The sequence below is a fragment of the Panthera uncia genome (assembly GCF_023721935.1).
Source record: "Panthera uncia isolate 11264 chromosome A1 unlocalized genomic scaffold, Puncia_PCG_1.0 HiC_scaffold_16, whole genome shotgun sequence".
Lineage (NCBI taxonomy): Eukaryota > Metazoa > Chordata > Mammalia > Carnivora > Felidae > Panthera > Panthera uncia.
Genome location: NW_026057576.1, coordinates 15,823,977 through 15,847,292, shown reverse-complemented (window position 1 = coordinate 15,847,292; position 23,316 = coordinate 15,823,977).

Here is a 23,316-nt window from a genome sequence, read left to right as displayed (position 1 = left end):
TCTCCTATTAATAGACACTTGGAGAATTTCCTGGTTTTTATTACAAAATAATGCTGAGGGGCACCTGGGTGGCTCAGTCAGTTAAGCATCTGACTTCGGCTCAGGTCATGATCTCATGGTTCGTGGGTTGGAGCCCCCATGCTGACAGCTCAGAGCCTGGAGCCTGTTTGAGATTCTGTGTCTCCCTCTCTCTCTCTGCCCCTCCCCAACTCATGCTCTGTCTCTTTCTTAAAAATAAATAAATGTTAAAAAATAAATAAAACAAGAGAATAATGCTGAGATGGGCATTCCCATTACAAACCTTTTTTTTTTTTTTAAGTTTATTTATTTATTTTGAGAGAGAGAGAGAGAGAGAGAGAGACAGCGTGAACGGGAAGGGCAGAGACAGAGAATCTCAAGCAGGCTTCTCAGAGCCTGATGCAGGGCTTGAACCCATGAACTGGGAGATCATGACCTGAACTGAAACTAAGAGTCAGACGCTTAACCCACTGAGCTACTCAGGTGCCCTTTCACTTGCTTTATTGTGACAGTTGCTTTATTGCAGTGGTCTGTAACTTGTTATCGAGATTAAATGAAAATATACCTAAGGGAGACTTACGAGGGTGCTTGCACATATCAAATACTCAATACCTCTTAAAAATTACCATTTATCATTTTGGAAGCAATGAGGATGTGGGAACTGAGGGGTCAGGGCACATAATGAAGAGCAATCTTCAGATCATTAAATCCAAAGTCATTCTGGAGGGTTAAAGAGACGTAATATTTGATGGATGTATTTTTCGTACGTGTATAAGAAGGAAGAGTTTCAGAAGATGAAGGAGGGACCAGAGCAGAGTATGCCACATGAACTACACACTGTAACAGAGCGGAAACACAATAGAAGTGTCTGGAAAAACAAAGGAGAAAACAGAGACCGGATGTAACACAGACTAGAAGTGGAAACATACGGAAAGTAGATTCCATCTTTGATGAAATTTTCAGTCTTGATTAGTATCTTGGGGACCCCTGTAGAAGACATCTCCCCAGGTAGGAGTCGGTTCTTCAGGAACAGACAGTCAGCAAGCATTTCCCTGGAGATATTTATTTTATGCTGCACTAGAAATCCAGGAGATCCTGTTCTTGACTTTACATTAATTAACACTTTTATAATTGCCTGGACCAAAATATAAGTAATGTTAATCAAATCTCTCAATCTGATAGGAGAGTTAAAATATTTTGTGTTAGAATTTAAATTCAAATAGTTGAACAGATTCCAATGTGTCTGTGTAATCTCATAGGAATAAATCAGGATTTTTTAAAGCAAGCGAACAAACAAGAAGTCACTGCATTTACGCGGCCTTGCCATATTTAAAAAATAGACGAGAGGAGAAAAATTGGTTGAATATAGTATTATGACACTGACTATGAGAAATATAATAATATCTTAAACTGTCTTTATAGAATTGTATTATTCATATCATGTTATGGTATTCTGTTTGCTTTTGATAATTCTATTTTAAGGAGTTCGTGAAGCACAAAGTATATTCAGAAAAAAGTAAGATGCAGACTGCTTTTTATCAGAGAAGCAGGTGATGAGATTTCATAGAAGGTGGTGACATTGGTATCCAGTTAGGTGTCCAGCGGTGTCCAGTCAGGCCAGAAGAAAAAATAAATAAATAAACACTAACGAACCAACAGCAGCAACAAAATTCAAAAACTTGCCACGTTGAAAAGATGTTTGACTTCCTATAGACGACAATGTACACATGGATCCAAAGTAAGTACATCGTGCGAAATGGGATTTTAGCTAAAAGTGGCAGGAGCTGAACTCGTTTTCCCTTTTGTTCGAGCACCTACTTCTACTTCTTTCTAGCACTTGTCAAACTGTGGTGATGTGCCCTTTTCTGTCATTGTGAGTGCGAGCTTCTTGAGGAAAGAGGTTGTGCTTTGTTGTCATGTTAACCCTTCACAGTCACCATGGATTCTGGTAAATATGCTGGAGAGATGTGTGCTAAATGGAGTGGGATCGATTGTTTAATAAATAAAGACATCCAAGGGGCGCCTGGGTGGTTCAGTCGGTTAAGCGTCCGACTTCGGCTCAGGTCATGATCTTGCGGTTTGTGAGTTCGAGCCCCGCGTTGGGTTCTGTGCTGACGGCTCGGAGCCTGGAGCCTGCTTTGGATTCTGTGTCTTCCTCTCTCTCTGCCCCTCCCCTGCTCACGCTCTGGCTTTCTCTCTGTCTCTCAATAATAAATAAATAACTGTTAAAAAATTTTTTTTAAATAAAGACATCCAAAAGCCTGAGCAGAGGCATTACAGGTAGGATGTCCCCAGTTCCTCTCAATCAGAGCACAATTGTGAAGGTGAATAATGCCAATAGTTTAGCTGGGAATTCATTCTAGAAGCTCTCTGCACCAAGTCTTTATGTCGACTTCATGAAGAATCAATGAATCAGATGTGATAAGGCTGTTTCATTATGAATTCTTTATAGGTGAATACATCTTCATGGATTCATAAGAATAACAAAATAATGATAATAAAATTGAAAAATAAGGAACATCAGTAGTGCCTCCTGCCGTAAGGCCAGAATCTATGACTAACTTGGCACATGAAGCCTTCAATATCCTGGAAGTGATATTAAATTTTGCTGGGGTGTGAATCACTCGTTTTGTTTTTCTAGAATGTCAGTTTCTGCTATTTCTTTTTGAAAACCATATGTCATTATCAAAAGAATCATACTTCAAGTTTAAGGCTCTTTCAGTACTGAATATGATTCATTATTTTTAACTTTTTAATTATTTAAGCCATAATATTCATCTCCATTACTTAAGAACATTTTGCATGAATATGGATGGAGATATTAAATGAGGCTCATAGACATCCTCTTTCATACTGGCAGAAGTAAAATTTTCACCATGACATTTAATAGATAAGATGGAAAGGCCTGGTGTTTCAAAGACAAAAGGGACTTTTAGTTTTTACTCTTTAATTATGATTGTCATCTTTGAACCCTCTTTATTTCCTGATGTCAGTTTAGTGAAATATTGTATAAATAACTTTACTATATATTGAAATTCATGCATTAGTCTACATTGGCATAACTTCAGATTGCATGTATGTTACTTTTATTTGATTTTATAAAAATGCAGTTTCTTTTTTTTTTATTGTGTTGCTCTTTCCTTTTTTTGTCCCTTAGAACTTTGCGTCATTGTTAAACATTTAAAATTTTCAACAAAAGCATCATATGACTAAATTGATCAGATAATTGAAAATCCCAACCCCTATTTTTTATACTTATACTGTTGAAAAGAATCCCAAAATATATTATGAGTTACTTATAAAAATACAAGCATTTCATCATGGGACCTAAAATTGTTGAGTTTTTTTGAATCACAGGTAATTATTGTCTTCTTTTAAAATGTTGATTTATAAATGATTTTGAAATCACAGAATATGAAGAAAATTAGATCGAAACAAACAAAATCACTTTAAGTTCAAAATATAAACATGTGAAAGAGATAAAACAAAACAGTGTCTCGTGCCATAGGTAGAGATTATATTATTAAAATGGAATAAGCTCATGTCTTACAAGCATTTCAGAAGCAAAAAGAATCTGAGGTCCAGACTGTCTAGCTAGCAGCAGATGGGAAATTTCCACCCACTTCGACTGGGGCATAACTTTTTCTTTACTGTGCATTTTCCAAAATATAAACGTCTATTCACTAACTCAAAGGCCTTTCTTCAGAATGCTTTTAATGCATTTCAAGTTAGTAATTTCTCATGTTGGTATGATATTGAAGGAGGGTTTACGGTGCTCAGTTTCCTAGAATGCAATATACTAAATTGTGGAGGGCACAAAAGATCATTGCAACTGACAGATAGAAGAAACATATGTCCCAGGTTCTGGGGTAACTTCCTGTTTATGCCTTATGGCAAGCACCGTTATTCATGTAAGCTCTGTTTCACTCCCAAAGGTGTCCCAGTTGAATGAAAAAATATAGAGTCACTTGACATATAAATTAAGAACTGAGTTCTAATTCATCCAGTGTCAACCATAACACATGTCCTTGGGAGCCTTGATTCTCAGCCTTGTTGGGCTACCAGTGGGAACACATCCGTGTTAGGATCTGAGGCTCCACCCCAGACTTACTGAGTCTGAATCTGCATTTGTAACAAGATCCCAGGTTGAAACATATGTACAATAAAAGTGAAGAAACACTACCCCAGAGAAACAGGCTGGACTGACGTTTGCTTTAGGATAGTTAGTTCTTTGGAACACATTATACACACTCATACACAAACACAAAGAAAAACAAGGTTGACTAAAAAAAGAAAGAAAAGGCAATTTTTTTTTTTACTGCTCTCATTTGCAACTAGTTTTCTTCATTTGCAATTAGATTCTTAGTTAACATGATATTTTTTTAAGTTTATTTAGTTATCTTAAATAGAGAGAGAGAGAGAGAGAGAGAGAGCAAGCAGGAGAGGAGCAGACACAGAGGGAGAGAGAGAATCCAAAGCAGGCTGCTTGTTATCAGTGCAGAGCCCTCTATGGGGCACAGTCTCACAAACAGGGAGATCATGACCTGAACCCAAACCGATGAAGTCACCCAGACGCCCCTAATTAGCATGACATTAAAAAATACTTCACTATATGTCTTTAGATTTCTCGTTTGTTTTCATTTGTAATTTTCATATATAAAAAATTTAACTGAAACATAGATATATAATTTTACCGATAACTATGAAACTAAAATATATCTTACCCTACTCACGTCAAGAAGGAGAACATAATTAGCAACAATAATGTCCCCCAAATTTCCTCCAAACTTTTTTCTCCTAGTTGGAGCTATTATTTTGAATTTGTGAAAACCAGTTTCTCACTTTTCTTTAGGTGTATGGATTCCAGATTACATATTTTAATTAGCCTGTTTTTAAACTTTAAATGAATGGAATAACACTGCACGTACATATGCTTTTATTTCTTCCTTTCATTCAACATTCAGTTTGTCACATTCATGATACATTTATTTCATCGCATGTTAATTTTGTGTTATAAAAATATGCAACAGCTTATAAATTCATTCTATTATTTATGAATCTGTGATTTCTTTTTTTCATTGTCAGTTCTTGTGTACCAGAAACTCTGCTACCCAAAGTGTGCTTATACGTGTATCAAGGTGCAAATACAGAAAAGACGTTCTCTAAGATAACAAAAATTAAATTGTTGCCTTATAGGATATGCACATCTTCACCTTTTCTAAATAATGACAATTTGTTCTCCAAAGTGTTTAAGTGAATTTATGTACATACCCTTAGTACATTTGGGCTATATTGTTTGTTCCCATGCTTGCCAGCTTTGTTGATTGTCAGACTTTTAAATTTTTGCCCACCTATCGGATGTGTTTTTAATTCTCATATCCATTAATAATTCAACGTGGTTGAGCGTGTTTTCTTGTGGGTTTTCGGCATTTAAACATTTTCCTTTGTAAACTGTGCAGTCAAGTTAGTCCATTTCTCTTGCTTTTTCACTCTTTTCATGATATATATTGATGACCAGAATTCCCTCATTTTCATATAGTTGAACTTAACAATTTTTTCTTTAACATTAGCATTTATTTTCCCATATAGTTGAAAAAAGTCCTCCATATTTTGATATTATGAATCCATTTTCTTATGTTTAATTTTTATAACATCTTTACAGTTCTGACTGATGCACTTAAGTCGTCAAACCACTGGAGTTATTTTTCACATGGTATGAGTTATGAATCTTCAAACTCTTAACATCATTTATCAGGTGTATAAAGATTAGCTTTTCTCATATCAAGTATCCAAATATGAATAGATCTGTTTTGGAGCATGCTAGTCCATTCTGTTGGATATTCACCTATCCCGTTGTTAATACCAACCTGTCTTTATTCCTATAAATATAAAATATAGAGGGAGCTACCTGGTTGAGCAAGGCCTCTCATTTTGTTTTTCTTCAATGGTATCTTTGTCACTGCACGTCCATAAAAACTTTAAAATCAGATCACCAACTGCAACAAAAATAAATCTGTATTTGCACTTGGATTGCCTTAAACATATAAATCATTGGGTTTTTTTTGCTTTTTTAAAACCATGATCATGGTATATATTTCTATCCAAATATGTGCTTCAAATTTTTTCTAAAAAACTTCATCATTTTTTCTCTAAGGTCTTATATATTCTCTATTGGATTTGTTTCTATATAGTTCATTTTTGGTATTATTTAAATGGTCTCTTCTTATCTCTTTTTATAATAAAATGATATTTAAAATACAATTGATTTCAGGGCACCTGGGTGGCTCGCTTGTTATGCGCCAGATTCTGGATTTCAGCTAAGGTCATGATCTCATGGTTTGTGAGATCAAGCCTTGCATAGAACTCTGTGATGACAGCACAGAGCCTGCTTGGGATTCTTTCTCTCCCTCTCCTTCTGTCCCTCCCCTGCTCATGCTTTCACTCTCTCTCTCTCTCTCTCTCAAAATAAATAAATAAACTTTAAAATACAATTTATTTCCATATATTGGTTTTACATATGGCTACTTAACCCTTTTATTAATTCTAGTAATTTACAGGTAGATTTTTAAAGTATTTTCTACATACACAATGATAACATCTTCAATTAGTGACTTTACAATCCTTTACAATCTTTATGCACATTTCTTGATAATTTCCTTCTTTGCTTAGTAATATAATGAAAAATATTTAATAGTCATGGTAATAATACCATTATTTTCTTATTCCTGACCTCAAAAAAGAAGAGTTTCAAGATTTCTTCATTAGTATAATCTCAAAGGAAAATGTTTCACAAATATATGTGAATAGTTTACAAATATGATATTTCTTGTTGAGTTTCTCATAAATATTAATTATAAGATTAAGGAGATTTCACTCTATTCTTAATTTTCTAAGCTTTCCTCATAAATGGTTATCTTTTTTTTCTTTCAAAATGGTCACATACATGGGGAACCTGGGTGGCTCTGTCAGTTAGGCGTCCGACTTCTTTTCGGGTCATGATCTCACAGTTCATGAGTTCAAGTCCTGCATCCGGCTCTGTGCTGACAGCTCAGAGCCTGGAGCCTGCTTCGGATTCTTTGTCTCTTTCTACCTCTGCCCCTCACCCACTCACAGTCTGTCTCTCTCTCAGAAATAAATAAATATTAAAAAAAATTGAAATGGTCACATATGATTTTTCCCTGTATGATAATGAGGTGGGAATAATCCATTTTCAAATGTAAACATTGGATTTCTATAGCAAACCACTTCTTGGCCAAGACATCATTTTTATGTATGCTTGAATTATTGTTGACAATATAATTTTAACTATATTAATACGTAACATTGATGTACAACTTTCATTTTTCATCCTTTTGTTGTCAGGTTTTAATAGCACGGTAATAAAAGACTCCAAAAATAAATTGGGAAATATCCCCACCCCTTCCCGTCTTTGCTTTGCCTGTTTCTAATTATTCTTCTGATTGATTGGTACATGGAGATTGCTTCATAGGCAAATTTAATCTACTGCTACAATTTCTTTAATGGATGTAGGATTATTCAGGTATTCTATCGCTTAAATCATTTTTGTAAGTTTTATTTTTGTTCTGTGTTTACTAAAATATTTTTATTTTGCTTCTGTATACATATTTAAATCACAGATCCAGGGGCTTTGCAATCAGGGGGGCTCTTTGAGTAGTGCCGGCTGGTAGTACGTGTGGGCAACTATTGTATGTTACATCTATACTTGCGTAAGACCCCTGTGTAACTGTCCACGTATTTTCTCTCTCTTTCATTAATGCAGCTGGATGTAAAGGGTTTCGTTACTTTGGAAACACATGTTGGTAGGACCCCAGATCCTGAGTCATCGTGTGGAAAGAACCTGCTTTAGTCTGTAATGTGAGGCAGATATCAACCTTTACTGACATAAACCAGCTAATATTTCAAAGTATAACTGTTACCATAGCATAGACTATGTGCTATCATTACCTGTATAGTAATTACTACCTTGAATTGGGACACTACTGTAGGAAAAAAAAAAGCGAACTACATAGCATTTGCTATAGCCAACATATAAAATATATAGTGTTAGTTACTTGCAGGTGGCAAATAAAGAGACGTGCCAGGACAAATGTCTACGTTTTCATGTTATGTTGTTGCAGACATTTAATAACTTACCTGCTGTAACTCGTAATGCACATAATGTGCCTGCTCTGTCTCTAGCTCTAGGGGAAACATTTGGAAAACTGTACCATAATAGTGTGTATTGTATTGCTGACTGTTGGCTGCATTTGGCAAAGTATTACAGGAAAGAAGAAATGAGCTTGGTAAAAAATTGCCCGGTTTGAAATCAGAAATGAAAGGTAATGAAGAAGTCCAAGGATTCAAGGCCTTGCATATTTTGAAAAAGAGATAATTTTTATCCCCCCAAATTGAAAAATGGAACTTAAGAAAGGCCTTGAATGCCTGGGGCTAAAAACATTTTTCTCAACTGAATAAAGTTACATGGAGCAAATATCAGACTAAGATGGTGAGAAACCCAACTGCTATTCCAGATCACCTGAAAATGATCACCTATAAAGTTAGAGAGTGAGCCGTGGTCTAGAAGCTTAGAAACAAGCCAGATAAACTATACTCATTGTTTAGTGAATGATTGATTAACAGCCTGCCTACTCCAGTAGTAAATTCCCATCCATTATCACATAAAAAAAAAGCCTACCTCTTCATTTTCTGGCTTTGAACTTCCCTTGATACTAATTCATTTCTTTACCTAACACTTTACTAATTATAGAAATAACTCACAATAGATCATGGCAACCCTCAGGACTTCAGATGAGCACTGACTGAAACAATAAACCAACCCAAAAGGATCACATGTTATAGGAAGAATCAGATTTAACCTTAGTTCACACTCTACCGCCCCCTTTTTTAAAAATTTTTTAGTGTGAATTTATTTTTGAGAAACAGAGAGAGGCAGAGCATGAGTGAGGGTGGGGGCGGGGGAGGGTTGCAGAGAGAGAAGAAGACACAAAATCTGAAGCAGGCTCCAGGCTCCGAGGTGTCAGCACAGAGCCTGATGCGGGGCTCAAACTCACAAATTGTGAGATCATGACCTGAGCCTAAGTTGGACGCTTAACTGACTGAGCCGCCCAGGTGCCCCACACTCCACCCCTTTCTACTGCCATCTAGAACAGATTTAGGACACTGAGGAGTCTCCATCGATCAATCAAGGTACGACATCATCGTTTCTTGGCAGAGTCAAACTTTTCTCATGTTACCAGACCTACCTCTGTTCCATCAAATCTGTGATCCTGTGTTTAGTCTTTCTGTTCCTGTGTTTTATATACGTGTGTATATATATATATACAAATATATATATATGCACAAATTTATTATATTACAGCAAATTAAGCAAATGTGAAAATCAGAGATTCTATCTGAAATGTCCAACATTAGAAAAATAGATGTTCTAGAAAGACAAAAAGATTACATGTGTGGCACAAGCACTGAGGAAACATTTTATAGATATTTTCCAAAATGAAGAATACAGTTCCCAGCATGATAATTTTAAAAAATGTGTATATCAAAAAAAAAGTGTGTATCAAGTCACGTAAGTATGAAATTTCAGAATATTCAAGGATAAATAGAGGGTCCTAAAAATTCTGGAAAGACAAAGAGAAACACTCACTCTCATATGAAAGAATCTGAATGACACTGAACTTTTCAAAAGCAATACAGGAAATTAGAAAATAGTAAGACCCCAAACTTTTTTTTGGAAAACGATGTAGAATTCTATATCCAACCATACTGTGAAGCTTGCATAAAAATATTTTGGGAATGCGGATTCTTAAAAATGTGCCTCCATTCTCTATTTCTCCAGCAGCTTCTGGATGATATGAGCCAGAAAATGAGTGAAAAGGGAAAAACAGATACATGAAGAGCATGATAAAAAATATGCATTAGTCAGTTGAAGGTGGAAAATATAGCTATATAGCAGGACAGATGGCTGGATATCCATGCTATGTAGTTGCAAAACATTTAATAAAGCAACGAACAAGAGAGAAGCAAAGTGAATTTCTCAAAAACTGGGGAGTGACAAATAGTACAGGAAACTTAGCGAGCAATTTGCAAAGGTTTGTGCAAGATGATAAAAAGTTCCAGGAGGGATAATTCCAAAAATATAGAAATGGATTTGGTAGATTCTCTCATACATGGAGCTCTTTGGGGGTACGTTACAATTTTTTTTTAATTTTTTAAATGTTTTTTATTTATTTTTGAGACAGAGAGAGACAGGGGAGGGGCAGAGAGAGAGGGAGACACAGAATCCAAAGCAGGCTCCAGGCTCTGAGCTGTCAGCACAGAGCCGGACGTGGGGCTGGAACTCACAAACCGCGAGATCATGACCTGAGCTGAAGTAAGACACTTAACCGACTGCCGCCCAGACGCCCCATGGGGTACAATTTTACATAGGAAGAATTTTTGTTTCAAAGTCACAGTATTCAGCCACCAAAAAATGAGGCAATCATAAGTGCCAGGAAGTGGGGCTAAATGCCAGGAGGTGGGGTGCCTGGGTGGCTCAGTCGGTTGAGCGTCTGACTCTCGGTTTCGGCTTATGTCAAGATCTCATGGTTTCAGGAGTTTGAGCCCTGCATCTGGCTCTGCACTGGGATTCTCTCTCTCCCTCACTCTTTCCCCAACTCACACTGTCTCTGTCTCTCTCAAAATAAATAAACTTAAAAAAATAAATACCAAAAAATAATAAAACTTTGTAGAAGGAAGAACATGTGGACTATGTGTCAGATTGTAAACTATATACCTACACACACACACACACACACACACACACGCTGAGTATCAAAATGCTAAAATAATACTGGGAGAAAGGGAAAGGATTGTGTGGAGGGAGTGAATAGTGGAAGAGTGCTAAATCTTGATCTCAATTAGAATTAAGTGGAAATAATATAGAATATTAGAAAAAGGAAGTATAAGGAAATTCATTAGAATTATGGAGGTAAAATCCGGGAAAAAATGGAAACAAAGAAAGACCTTTTTTGGAGTTTAATTGGGAGTAGAGTTTGGAACAGTTGATGCTCATAATGACACATGTATAATTTGATTTTTAAACTATATACTTCATTACTGTGAAAACCAAAAAATAAGTAAGTAAATAAATAAAATAAAACCAATGAGGACGTATTTTGTGTGTTCACTGGATCTTGAGGACTTTCATGGGAATGGATTATGGTAGATCAGTCATGACACCTTGAAGAATGTGAATTTGGACTAGGTAACAAAGAGCTTGGTGTACTATGCGGTGTTTTGACCTTATCTTAAGGGTAATTAGAAATTAACGAAGAATTTCAACTTGAACATGATTAAATTCTCACTGTGTATAAAGTGTGTATAAAGGTCACTGTGTCATGCCATGGAAGATACTTTGGTGACTCAGTTGAATGCTCTGATGATCTTGTTTTGATAGCGCTTTGGACCATGGCTTCTAGTCAAGTTCTACTCTGTCTTTGCCTTATTCACATACAGCTGCTTCTCCATATATATTCCCCGATCACGCTGTGGCTAATTTGCCACCATTGCATGGAAACCCTTCAGTTTGTCTAAATTCAGGGACTCCACAAACGTATTCTGTAAAAGGCCAGACATGAAGTATTTAAAGATTTGGGAGCCAAAGTATGATTTTTGTCACATATTCTTTTTTTCCCCCCCTTTAAAACACTTTCAACCATTCTTAGCTCACTGGCCTTACAAAAACAAGTCACATGCAATATTGGCCCTTGGGGTGTAATTCTTATTTTTGAGGGAGAGAGAGAGAGAGAGAGCACATGAGTGGGGAAGGGGCTCGGACTTACTGACCAGGAGATCGCAACCTGAGCTGAAGTCAGACATCTGACTAAGCCACCCCAGTGCCCCCGAAGTACTTTATGAACCAGTTTTCTTACCCCCCTATTAATTTCTTCTGCTGCTTGTTCCAACTGGTTTCCCAAAGCAGCTCGGTATACCATTGTGTGGAGTCACCTGGAGTAACTTATCACAACATGGATTCCTAGGTCCAGCTGAACACATGAAAGGATTTTCAGGGCCTGGAATGGCTATTTTTACGAAGTTCCCTAAGTGATTCCAATAGACTTCCTTTTCAAAAGCACTATCTCCGATCAGGGCGCTCCCCTCATCCCAGCCTCTGAAGCATAATACCCTTCCCTTCAGGCTTTCCTGTGACAGTCCCAATCTCCTAGACCAGCTTCTCTTGGCAGTCCCCACAGGTCTCCCCAACATAATGCTGTGCCCATTAGTATGAGCAAGTTATAAATATGCTAAATTGTCTCTCCTCTCACCATCTGACTCTCTTTTGCATGTGTATATTATGGTGTTTTTCTATGTAAAGAGTTTCAGCCCCATGTGCAGAAATAAGCCTCGTTGCAAATTACTCTGTGATTAGGGATGATGGCATCTACCCAAGTATAGAAGAAAACCTGCTTTAAAATAACGTAAAAAGAAATCTGTCTGATTCTGGCAAAATGGTAGACCAGGCTGGCCAGAATCTTTCCCCATGTAAAAAAAAAAAAAAAAAACACAAAAGATTCAGAAAAAAATAAATACACAATTTTCAGAGAAAAAGTTCCAGTTTCATTGCTGGACCCTACATGTTTCCTTTCCTTTATTGCGAGCTTGGACAATTATTGAAAATCATGTATTTAGCTTTTCCAGAACCTTTTTCAGTTCCAGAGAAAAAAAGATTGGAGATGATGGAAGCAAAGAAATATTTGGAATCTTTTTTTAGAACTGCGGAAAGATAGATCTTAAAATTGAAAATCACTCCGCATTTTGAACAGATTTTTCAAGATGCCATAATTAATCACATTATAATAAAACTGTAAAACACTAAAGACAAATACTTAAGTCCTAAAAGTACCCAGAAAGAAAGGAACGACTACCTACAGAGCAACAATTTGATTTTTTTGTTTGTTTGCTTTTCAGAGAGACAGAGCGAGAGAGTGAGTATGAGTGGGGAAGAGGGAGAGAGAGAGAATCTTAGGCAGGCTCCGTGCTCAGCAGAGTCCGATGTGGTGCTCCATCTCCCAACCCTGGGATCATGAACCCAGTTGAAATGAAGAGTCGGATGCTCAACCAACCGAGCCACTCAGGCACCCCTACGAAGCAACAATTTAAAGAAAAAAGCAATTTGAAAAACAGTGAAAGGCTTTTTAATAGCTACAGGAGAGACCAGAATAATATGAAATAGTTTCAATGTTGTGGGAGAAAGTAAACTATCACTGAAAAGTGAGAGTAAAATAAAGAGAATTTCAAGAAAAGAAGCAGAGCTTTAAAAAAAAATGGAATTATATGATTTCCGTGCAAGAGTTGCCAAATATATACTTCAGGAAGAAAGAAGTTGAACCAGAAAGCAGGAAGATGCCAGAAACAAAAAATATATATAAATATATGCATATATTTAAATCTAAACAAGAATTGATTTTGCAAATCAATAAGGCAAATAACCCTAACCAATCTGAAGAGTATTTAAAACTGGTCAATACTAGAATATGATAATTTAATATATGATAGGGAAATTTTAGCCTTTAATGCTGGTGTGAAAGTCCAACTGTTTAATGACTTGTTTGGATTTTTAAACTAATTTAAAACCAACATACAAATTAGATCTTAAAATATATATTACTTTTCATTCTCTGAACTAAACTACATATTCAAATTTGCTTACCAAGTGGTATAGTTTATATTGCAATCATCCATTGATAATTCTAATAATTTCCAAACCATTTGCTGATTTTCAGAATGATATTTTTAGTATGATGTTGTGTTTGAAGAATCTTTTTTTGCTAAGTGTTTCCTCCATTCTTGTCATGATTTATTTTAAAAAACAACACTGACTTCTTTCACGACCACCCCAAATTAAATCGATAATCACTACATGGTAAATAGTTTCAAGAGAAAGATTCACTGAAAATCAATGACATTGTTGATGTTATTGCATTCTCTCTCTGCTTTTTTCTGAGCCAAAAATATGTTTTATTTATCATTTTTTAAGTTTTTTTTAATGTTTATTTATTATTGAGAGTCAGAGAGAGACAGAGTATGAGCGTGGGAGGGGCAGAGAGAGAGGGAGACACAGAATCCGAAGCAGGCTCCAGGCTCTGAGCTGTCAGCACAGAGCCCAATGCAGGGCTCAAACCCACAAACTGCGAGATCATGACCTGAGCCAAAGTTGGATGCTTAACCTACTGAGCCACCCAGGTGCCCCTGAGCCAAAAATATGTTAAAGATAAATAAAGAAGTCCTAAAAACACCCAGAAAGGAATGAAATATTACCTATAAAACAACAATTGTACTGATAAAAGGCTTCATCAAGTTTATAATACTTACAACACCATCCGAAATCTTTATATAACTGGTATCTCCATTTTTTAACGTGTCTTGAGAATCATGGATTCGACTCTCATTTAATTCTTCAGGCCAGGTGACAGGTGGCTTAAGAGGATAATTGGGAACATGGTTCTGTTGGTCTACCACCCAAGTGTGAAATGACCCATCAGAGTTTCTGCTTCTTCATCTTTAAAATGAAGATGACAAGTTACATCATCCTAATAGGTTAGTGTTCATCTAGAATCATGCCTGGCATAGGGAAAATGCTGTGTAGGCATTAATTCTCTATGCATTGGTAGAAATGTAGTTAATACCTATGATAGGTTAATGATGGAGGGTTTTTCGTGATCCAGGGCAATTAAATGAACATGAAATTCAACATTAGCCCACATCCTTCATGTTCATGGTCCTAAACCTCACCAAAGTCTCCTTCAGTATATGTGGTCTTCCTCTTGTTGCTGGAATGTTCATTATGGTAGTGGACACCACGGAGGCTGGCCAAAGCCCATGGTGGATCTTTAACATCAGCCATAAGCTTTTCTGGTCCCTCCTAATATCTCTCAGGACCAAACTGAAGAGGAGAAGCCAGATAGGCTTCTTTTTTTTTTTTCCCTCCAGGGGTGCAAAGTCTGCTGTGAGTGATGCCAGGCTCTGTCTTACTATGTAGACTTTTGGAGATTGTGGTCAGTGTGCAAGACCACCAGTGACATAGTTGGTGTTTCTGTGCTGTCTACCAGTGGCTTCTTGGGGTCATATGTATAAAGTGCTTGGGGAATGCAAATGGCAATGTCTAGGAAGTGAGAATTTGGGGGTTCTTAGGGCACTGGGAATTGATTGGCATTAGAAGGTAGGTTAGAAGGTAGAGCTGTGCTGAGGCAAAAGGAAAAGTTGTGGCCCATCTATAGGCTTATCAAAATATTCTCCCATATTTTAAACCAAGTGGAAAAGAGCTAATAAATGTTCTACAGTAAAATACAATTACAGTAAAACCTTGGATTGTAAGTAACTTGTTCTGTGAGTGTTCTGCAAGATGAGCAAACATTTCTAATAAATTTTAACCTGATAAAAGAGCTATGTCTTGCAATATGAGTAGTATGTGCCCGGCGAACGTCACATGATCACAACTGAGCCAAAGGTTCTTGAAATTTGCTTTGATATACAAGTGCTTTGGATTCTAAGCATGTTTCCCAAATTATGCTCACAAACCAAGGTTTTACTGTGTGTGTATAGGTATGTGTATATGTGTATATATACGTATACATATTAATGCTATGTGTTGCTCGATCTGTTTGCATGCCATAATCAACACTCATAAACTCACCCAGCTGGTGACCGGCTGACTGAGAACTTCAAGCCAGTTGGGAATGAATGTTCCTGTTGCAGGGTCTTAAAATAAGGAAACGATAATTGACTATTTTAAGTTACAATTTTGATATTTTGTTTTCCATGGATTTTCATCAATTTTGTTTTTCTAAAATATTGTGTGAAATATTCTTTATCTTAATTACTGAGTTTTTTGGAGTCTTCTTAAATGTCATCCCCTAGGCAAGTACGTGATTTGTCTCACACCAATTCAGGGTCTGGTGGAGGTGGAAAGTCCAGGAAAGTAGTCTACATGGCTCAAGACTTGCATGAACTGAGGGGTAGTGGCTCAGACAATGGCTTTCAATATATCTGAATAAAAAGATTTAAATATTTTGACAACTACAATAGGCTAACAAAGATCAGTTTTATTTAAACGCATGTGTTAGAAAAGATGTCCAACTCAAAGTTTTAGAGAAAGGCTAGCAAATTAAGTCCATAATATAAGAATGCTAATTAACATACAAATTAGTGTTGACATAAGAAACAGAGATAAATTAACAAAACCCTAAGTGAATTCTTTAAAAACACATAAAACAGACAAATCCAAGATTTAATGAATCTACTTCCAATTGTTTTGCATAAATACTAGTTGCTAGGAGGGTAGCTCTTAACAGGCCTCATCACAATAAAAAATTGTAACAATGAGTGGTGATGAATATTAACTACATTTATTGTGGTGATCATCTTAGAATATCTACTAATTCTACAATATATACAGATATCAAATGATTATTACGTTGTACACCTGAAACTACTATAATGTTCTATGTCGATTGTATTTCAATGAAGAAAAATACTAGTAAATTGACTTCATTAAAAAATGTGTGGTTTGTGTGATACATTGTGACCATGTGGGTTTTCCCGAAAAATACAAAAACACAAAGATAACTTGGCTTTTCAAATAATAGAATTTAGCAAATATGTATTATAAGTAGTGAGAAATGATTGTGATTATAAATAACATTCATATTTTTAAAAATAACAATTATGTATCTTAAGTTGTTAAAATAACATGTTGCAAATGTTTAAATGTATTCATTTTTAAAGCCAAATATTTAAAGAGTTTTTATACTTTTATAAAACCTCAGAATTACATGGCTGTGTCATACATGACTATAAAATATACGTAGGAATGGGGGAAAATGAACAAGAAATTTAATGCTAAAAATTTTATGTGGCCAAGATACTATGAATTGGGAAGAGAAAAATGAAAAAAAAAAAAAAACATAAGAAGGTTGCTAAATCAAAGACAAGTGAATCAGCAAGGAAAAATAAAAAGACTTTGTAAGCATCTGGTAGATTCTGTGCTAAGAAGAAAATATGCTTTGGGAATTAATTCTATCTGGCTAACTATATTCATTATTTAAAAAAGAACACAATTCTAAAATGTTGACTATTAGTCTTAGTTGTCTCTCTCTTATTTGTTTAATTCTTTTTTTTATTTTTTATTTATTTTATTTATTTATTTTTTAACATTTATTCATTTTTGAGACAGAGACAGAGCATAAATGGGGGAAGGTCAGAGAGAGAGGGAGACACAGAATCCGAAACAGGCTCCAGGCTCTGAGCTGTCAGCACAGAGCCGGACACAGGGCTTGAACTCACGGACCGCAAGATCATGACCTGAGCCGAAGTCGGACGCCCAACTGACTGAGCCACCCAGGCGCCCCTAATTCTTAATGACTTACATGATAAGAGGTAGATTCAGATTTCTGATGGTTTTGAGACTTCCTTGGGTCAAAAGGCTACCCAAAGAAATATGACCACTTAGATTATTAAAACAAAGGGAATTTCAAAATTCCCACAAATTAAAAAGCCATGAGATAGAACCTTTGATAATAAAATAAAGAAAATCCCCATTCAGTATTCATAATCCAATACATGGGAGAATGGATTTCAACCAGTGATTCTGGCACACTGAAAGGTGGGGCAAGTCAGGGGGATCAGTGACTAAGCCTTGCTTTTCACATTGCAATTTCCACAAAAAGTGAAAATTACACTGACAAAAAGGCAACATTTTATGGATTTTCATTTTCAAAGTTTACCTATAGTTTCTTGTCTTCTTTTTGAAATGGTCCTTTTTAAAAAAAAGTGAGAGAGAGAGAGAGAGAGAGAGAGAGGGCACATGCAAGCAGGGAAGAAGGGCAGAGAGAGAGAGAGAGAGAGAGAGAATCCCAAGCAGGCTCCACACTCAGCGTGGAGCTGGATGCTGGGCTCCACCCCCATGATCCTGGGATCATGACCTGAGACAAAATCAAGAGTTGGATGCTCAACTGACTGAGCCACCCAGGCACCCCAGAAATAGTCCATTTTTTAATGCACAAATCTATTCAGTAACTTTCTAACCAGAGAGTAATTCCAAATTTGCATATGCTCTGAGTACTAAAGGATGTCTCAGAGGAACCAATGCCAGTCCACTTCTCGTAGGCTTCGTTTTTACCTTTGGTCAACCATGCAAACATTCCAATAATAAAAGTCTTTTAAAAGTTATGTGGTTGGATATGATTAATGGGAGGGCACCCGAGTGGTTCAGTAGGTTGAGCCTCGGACTTTGGCTCAGGTCATGATCTCGTGTTTCGTGATCATTGCTCTCAGCGCAGAACCCACTCTGGATCTTGTGTCCCTTCTCTCTCTGGACCTCCCTGCTTGCGATCTGTCTCTCAAAAATAAATAGACGTGGGGTCACTTGGGTGGTTCAGTCGGTTAAGCATCCGACTCCTGATTTTGGCTCAGGTCAGGACCTTACGGTTCGTGAGTTCAGGCCCCACATCAGACTCTGTGCTGACAGCGTGAGGCCTGCTTGGGATTCTCTCTCTCCCTCTCTCTCTCTGCCCCTCTTCTGCTCACTCTCTCTCTCTTAAAATAAATAAAAATTAAAAAAATAAACATTAAAAAACTCTTAAAAAAAAGAAACCAACACAATTATGGTCCCAATAACACTTGGTTTATACTAATTTTTAAAGTATAATATGTGAAAACTATACTATTTGGCAAGGATAATACTGTACTGATTGATTAGCTGGTCACCTACATTGGGGGAACATCCTCTCACCAGCCCAGTTCTGACCCTTCAGGATTACTTCGGTACCCACGGTTCTCACACACATGCACCTAAAAATATTGAAATGATACAGATGGAGACATTCATTTTTCTGTCTCCCACGGTCTTTTTGTATAACCCCATTACTGCTCATATTATAATATAGTTAACCTGTTCACAAATATTTCCTTCTACAGCATTTTGTGCTCAATGAAGTCAGGGAATATGTAATATTCATCTTTGCGTTTCCTGAGTTGGTTTTATTCTCATGCATTCTAAATGCTCAATGTTTGCCGAGTGAAAACATATTAGAAAATTATATGACAGTTATTGAATTAATGAGATGCTCTTCCATGGAATAAATAAAATCTCATCCCCAGTTTTGATACCTTCGTTTAAATATTAGCTCTTTGTGAAGTAGAATGATAGAGCAAGTGAACATAGAGTCATGCGTTCTGATGCAAGAGAGGAGAGATTGAAATAATGGTGTTGCTTCGATAGCCTACTGGAAAAGGCCACCCTCCCTTAGTCCTGGAGGCACAACAAAAAGGGTACAGAAATGGAATCGACAGTCGCCATGAAAAATATCATCTTGCATCACAATTTTAATTAGAGTTTAGTTTATTGGCTTCTGGGGAAAAACAAACAAGCAAACAAACAAACAAAAAAGCACTTGAAGGCTAACTACTGCTTTGCTTTTCCTCCATGGAGTTAATCTCACAGGAAAGATATTAATTAATAGGTACTACATCTAACATCAGTGAATCATTCAGCATTAATCACAGCCATGGAAAAGTCTGTTGTGTCTGAGGGGACTGTCACATTCATTTCATAGCCAGCAATTGCTATTCATATAAAGGTGGCATTAAAGATAAGAAATAACAAGTAAGTGAAATTGAAAGAAAATGAAACGTTTTATGAACAACAGACTGTGTGTGACTCAATAGTGAGCTAAAACCAATGAAAAGAAAGTTTTGTGGGGTTTTTTAATGAATTTGGTAAAATGATCCTATTGTGAACTTTTCCTACTTTTTCCCCCATTTTACACTGAGATTTAGCCTGTAGGACACAAGGCCAGCAGCGAACATTCTCCAAGACATGGGATTTTTCTGCCAGAACTTTTCCAAGCACAGTAACAATGAGGGCTTCTGAATAAATTTGTCATTGCTCTTTACCCTACAAGAATATCTTTCATTCCCATAAAATTTATCTCAAACTCATCTCATTTATGAAGTCTTCCATAATTGATCCCATAATCTCTGATTTTTACATTTATGGAATAACACTACTATGTCTCTGTAGCACTAAATTACCTACTCCTGTATATGTCAGTCATTTTGTTGTTTTTTTTTTAATTTATTTATTTTGAGAGAGAGAGCACATACATATGTGAGTGGGAGAGTGGCAGAAAGAGAAAGAGAGAGAGAATCCTAAGCAGGCTCTGCTCTGTCAGAGCAGTGCCCAACATGGGGCTTGAATCCCACAAACCACGAGATCATAACTTGAGCCAGAATCAAGAGTCGGTCACTTGGCTGACTGAGCCTCTCAGGCACCCCCCAGTAATTTGGTCTTAAGAACAGGCTTCCTTCTCTGAGTTTCTCATTGGATGGTAAGGATTAAACCATGTATTTACTGTGAAGTCAGGGTATTAAAATTATAAATAACAAATATTACCAGTATCTTAACACCCTAAACAGGCCACCATTACAAATTCCCTCATTCTGTGTCTCATCCACATCGACATCAGAAATCCAGTCATTATCTCTTTTTCATCTTTGAATTTTTTTAAGTTTACTTATTTATTTTGAGAGGGAAAGAGAGAGACAGAGACCAACCAGGGAGAGGGGCAGAGAGAAGGAGAGACAGAATCCCAAGTAGGCTCTATGTCATCAGCACAGAGCCCGCTATGGGGCTCGAGCTCACAAACTGTGAGATCATAACCTGAGCCAAGATCAAGAGCCAGACGCTTAACCAACTAAGCCACCCACGCTCACCTCTTTTTCATCTGATGCATGCTGACATGTTGCTAAATAGTCTTGGTTTTTATAATAATATATTTAACCGATACGTCACAGCAGAAGCAATGAAAATAAGAGGAAGTCTACATCCCATGAGGTTAGGTTGAGAGGAGAATTTGGGGTACAAAACAACTGAAAGGTGGAAGAAACCAGCATGACCCAGCATGTTAGGTGCCGATTTCTACCACAGATGCTTTACAAACAGACTACCGCTCACCAATGCAATAATCCCATTGAGTAAGCATATTATTTATGTTTATGCACAAGGAAGCTGTAAACTCAAGTGGCCAAGTGCCTTCAACAGTCCCTCACCTGATACGTGGCAAAGCCAGGATTAGTGCCCCTTATTGTGTACTTAGACTAAAAGCTCATTTTCAGGGTGCATGGGTGGCTCAGTCAGTTAAGCGTTTGACTCTTGGTTTTGGCTCAGGACATGATCTCACAGTTCATGAGTTCGAGCTCCACATCAGGCTCCATGCTGACAGCACAGAGCCTGCCTGGGATTCTCTCTCTCCCTCTCTCTCTGCCACTCCTCTGCTCTCTTTCTCAAAATAAATAAGCTTTAAAAATTAAAAAATAAATAAATAAAACTCATTTTCCTTTCAAAACACTGGGTGCCTCACAAAAAGAAATATTTTAATTTGTATTGCAATTGAGAGAATACAATTGAGATTTCTGGAAGAGAAAGCATTAGAAATTAAGCTTTTGAGTTTTATTTTTAGTTATAAATACCACTTTCAGATTTTTTTCACTATAGATCTCCCAGCCAAAGGTTTTAGAAATTGTAACAATTATTTTCTTTATAAAACACACAACAAAAAAAATTTTTTGGGTTGATCCTGGTTTACATTTTAGTGGAAATCTATCTCATTCAAAAACAAATAGTCTTGTAAATCTGAATTGTAATTAATCACTAATTTTCTTCACAGGCTGTCACAATTTTAGAATTTGGCTTGATTTAGCTGTTTTTGTTTTTTCTTTGCAAACTACCAGGAAAAATGATAGAAAATGTAACTGAGTCAACATTGCTTTCATATCTGCCTCATAAATCACCCTACAACTCTTCGAAAAGAACTCAGCATCAAGGTAACATGAAGGATAAACACCCTAGTACATACCAAAGACAGATCTTAGAGCCAACACATAACATTTGTTCTTTCCATAAATACTTACATTTATCCAAATTTTAGAAAGAAAAATGCAAATTCATGCAATAACTCTTGTCTCTGAGGCAGATATTTTCAAATGTGTTGTTACACTATCATTTATTCAGTGCCATAAATAAACTTCAGTGTAAGTAAGCATAAATTAGACCAAGGTCTCTGACCCAGGATCCAGCTATCAAGTAAACTCGTAACAAAACATAAAATGTAATTGCATGTAAACACTTAATTGTTACTAGCACTCCATATGGCCTCCATGGAAAACAATGTGATTTATGTTTTCATTAGGTAGAACACAGGGGCAACTCGAGAGTACTTTAGATAATTTCTTAATAGACTGTTAGAATTTCATACTGAAAAAAAAATCTGAGATTTCTTTCATATATGTAATCCAACATTCTTGTTTCCTTGTGGCTATTGTTTTTCAAGATGAATAAATTGATGTTTAGAGAGGTTATACTTTGCCTAAGCTTGATTAGGGTTTGGGGCAGGACTGGGACTATAATAAGGGTCAGACCTCTTTCCTTCTTTGATTATTTTATATTAAGCATTTTATTAAGCTACTCTTTGATGGGGGCATAATTGTAAGGCTAGAGTGTAGGATGAGAATCAACGGGACCACGTTTACCAAAGAATATTACCTGAAATACTTTGCGTATTTCTAAACCAATGGAAAGGAATGCAATACCAAAAGAAGGAAACCAAACTGACTGATTGACTGTGACTGACATTGGTGAGAACCTGGAGGCGGTGACCTAGGTATGACTGGACACTAGACTGGGGTCACACAGTGTGGATGGTAGGAAAATCATAGACCTTACGTAGATCTACACTTTGCTTCAAAAATATTTAAAAAATATACCGAAACAAAGAAAAATCACTCAACCTTGTTTCTCCACTTCGTCGTTAGCCGATGTCTAATCTTTATGCTGCAATTAAACTGCTTGACACAGTGCTCCATTTTGGATCTCTCTCCTTCCTCACATCCTGTTCATACCTCAAGCCACACTAATAATGCTACTGTAGAGACAGGTCTGTTTGGACTGACTTTACCAGTTAATGGTCATCTGCTTTTATTAAAGAACTCCTTTCAGGTCCTCATTATCTATTACATGTCACGATCCTGATTAGACTTTCCAAATTGCAACTGAAACTAATTTCTATGTGTTCTTCTGAGACCAGCTTAATTATTTTCCTCTTGTCTCCTCTCTTCTATCAGCACTTCTTCCTTCAATGTCGTGCTGGACTTTGACGCCATTCTTCTGCTCCCACCAGGAATCTCTTTTTCTCTTCTCCTTTTCTTTTCTTTTCTTTTCTTTTCTTTTCTTTTCTTTTCTTTTCT